Raw genomic sequence first — 2,717 nt, 5'->3', positions numbered from 1 at the left:
GACAGAGGCCCGGCGGTGGGTGGGCCAGGCCTGGACATGGGCCCGAGGGCTCTATTCTAGGACAAGGCAGAGCCACCCGGGAGGCTTGGACCCACTCACCTCAGGAAGACCCCCCGGGTGGGGAGGGGTGGGGGAGGGAGAGAGGGTCCCTGAAGGTGGAGGGGAAGGGGCTGAGCCTGGGGAAGTCGGGGGCCCCTCGGCAAGGGGGACGGTGGGTTTGAGCACCACCGAGAGAAGAGGGTAAAACACGGGCAGCTCTGGTGCGGGAGTCCTTAAGGGCACACAGCCCCCGAGCAGTCAGGAGGGCTTCCGGGAGGAGGAGGCCTCAGCTGAAACCAGAAGGGTGCGTGGGAGCTGCAGAGGAGGGGGATGCTGTCCCAGCGGCAGGACAGCCGTGCAAAGGCCCCGAGACAGGAACTGCAGGGGCAGAGCATCTGAGGGCGCAGGAGCCGTGTCCCAGTGCGCAGGCCCCGTGAGGCAGGGCCAGGCTCAGGGGGTGGAGGACCTTGTTCTGAGGGCCCCAGGGGCCCTGGAGGCTGGAAGCCTGGCCAAGTCAGGTTTGTGGCCTACAGGGACTCGGTGGTCACCAGTGGCATCTGATGGTGGACCCAGGGCTTCTCTCCTGAACGGCCCCGTGAGGTGGCTGGTGTCCGGGCAGCTGCCCACCCCTGAGCCTCCCTTGGGAGGTGCTCCCAGGGTCCCCGGCTGCGCGGCCTTCAGCAACTGCAGGACACCGGCCTGAGTTTCCTCCAGACAAGGAGGAAGGAGGCGGGGAGGCCAGGCTGAGCGAGCCGTGCCGCGGTGGGCTCTCCCTCTGCACCCCGATGCCCCAAGCAGGACTCTGAGGAGGGATCTGGGAGGAAGGGGCTCTGGGGGTCAGGGCAACAGCCAGGAGCCCAGGGGCTGTCATCACGGCCACCCTGGCCCGAGAGGCTATTGACCTGAGGAGGGCGGAGGAGGCCGAAGAGGGGAGGCTCTGGGCACCGTCTGTCGTGGGTGGCGGCCTGACGGCTGAGCCTCTCCCCTGGGCTGCTAGGGGTGGCTGGCTGCAGCCTGCCCCCGGCCGGCACTCCTGTCCCTCCCCAGACCCCGGAGGGCGTCACCGAGAGGAACTGGGACAGCTCATCTGGAGGAGGGGCGCGCGCAGTGCGTCTGACCGCCAGGCTGCCCCTGGACACCACGGCCCCGCGGCCAGGACGCCTCAGCTACGCTCGGCAGCCCAGGCCTGGGCGACTGGTCAGTTGGGTCTGAGGGGGGTCGACTCAAAGCTTCGCCCGTTTTTAAGTTGGGTCATTTGCTTTTTCTTGTTCGGTGGGAAGCATGCACTGGGTGTGGGACCTGGAATGTCCCCAAAGGCTCCCATGTTCAGGGCCTGGGCCCAGCTTGCTGCAGTTTGGGGGAGAGTGGAACCCTTAAGAGGCGGAGCCTGGTGGGAGGTATTTAGGTCATTGGGGCGTGTCCCCAAAGGGACCTCTGCCTCCCTCTCTCCTTCCTGGCCATGAGGACAGCAGTCCTGCTCCTTGACCCGCTCCTGCCACGGTGACCCGCCTCACCACAGACCCACAAGCAGTGAGGCCACCAGCCATCCGACCTCCAAAACTGTGAAAAAAAAATGGCCCTTTGTTTCTTTTTAACCATTAGATCATGGCTGTTCGTTTTCGTTATTATTATGGGTTGTTTGGACATAACATTAGGAATCATTTTGATATAATTATAAAAGCACAGAATATAATTTGCTCCACTTCAGATCCCAGTCCTTCCCCTTTCTCTCCCCTTCTCCCTCCCTCCCTTTTTTCTTTATAAAGTTGCCTCTGTCAGGTGTTTGTCACAGTGCAGAAAGCTGACCAGCGCAGCATTCTTTACAGGTTCTAGATCTAGTTCCTTATCAGATGTACGGTTTGTAGGCATTTCCTCCACCCTGTAGGTCATCTGGGCTTTCTCAATGGTCTCCTTTGGAGCATAAATGGTTTTGTTTTTGATGAATTTCAATCTGCCTATGTTTTTTTCTTTTTGGTGTTCTTTGTAAAAATGAAACGGTCTTATCTAAGGTTGTGAAGGTTTTTCTCCTAGATTTTATTCTAGGACTTTTATAGTTTTAACTCTGCATCTAGATCTTTCTTTTAAATTTTTTTTTTTTTTTAATTTTCATGTGGTGCTGAGGATTGAACCCAGGTGCCAGGCAAGTGCTCTCCTGCTGACCCCAGCCCATCCCTAGATCTTTGATCTACTTAATTCCTGCGTGTGAGGTGTGAGGTAGGGTCCACTTCATTCTTTTCTGTGAGGACATCTAGTTGTCCGGACCCTGTTTGTTGAAATGGCTGTTCTGCTCCCACGGAATGGTCTTGGCTCCCTTGTCAAAGGCCAGTGGCCAGCCAGGTGAGGTGGCCCCACCTGTCATCCCAGTGACTTGGGAGCCTGGGGCAGGAGAATCCCAAGTTCAAGGCCAGCCTGGACAACTTAGTGAGACCCTGTCTCAAATAAAAAATAAAACGTGCTGCGGTGTAGCTAGTGGTAGAGCACCCCTGGGTTCACCCCCGGCACCAAAAAAGGGAAAAACCAGTCACCCGCAGACGTTTATTCTCGACTCTGGATTCGTTCCCGTTGATCCTGATGTCTGTCTCACTCCCAGCCACAGTCTTGGGGACTGTAACACCAGGCACCTCCCTGTGGGCACAGCGGGGACCCCCCTGGGACCTAGGGGGGCTCACACTCCTGCA

At 58.3% G+C, this 2,717-nt stretch overlaps 1 long non-coding RNA gene across 1 annotated transcript; it reads left to right on the top strand.

Annotated features, from left to right (window-relative positions):
- The first annotated feature begins 149 nt into the window (after positions 1-149).
- LOC125613145 lies at positions 150-1,983 on the top strand. The gene is made up of 2 exons (XR_007343637.1): positions 150-1,236; positions 1,509-1,983. It is a non-coding gene; the product is annotated as an uncharacterized LOC125613145 (long non-coding RNA).
- Positions 1,984-2,717: the final 734 nt, after the last annotated feature.

This window comes from Marmota marmota, unplaced genomic scaffold (genome assembly GCF_001458135.2).
Source record: "Marmota marmota marmota unplaced genomic scaffold, marMar, whole genome shotgun sequence".
NCBI lineage: Eukaryota > Metazoa > Chordata > Mammalia > Rodentia > Sciuridae > Marmota > Marmota marmota.
The sequence above is the reverse complement of the archived record's forward strand: the minus strand, read 5'-3'. Positions and strand labels throughout refer to the sequence as shown.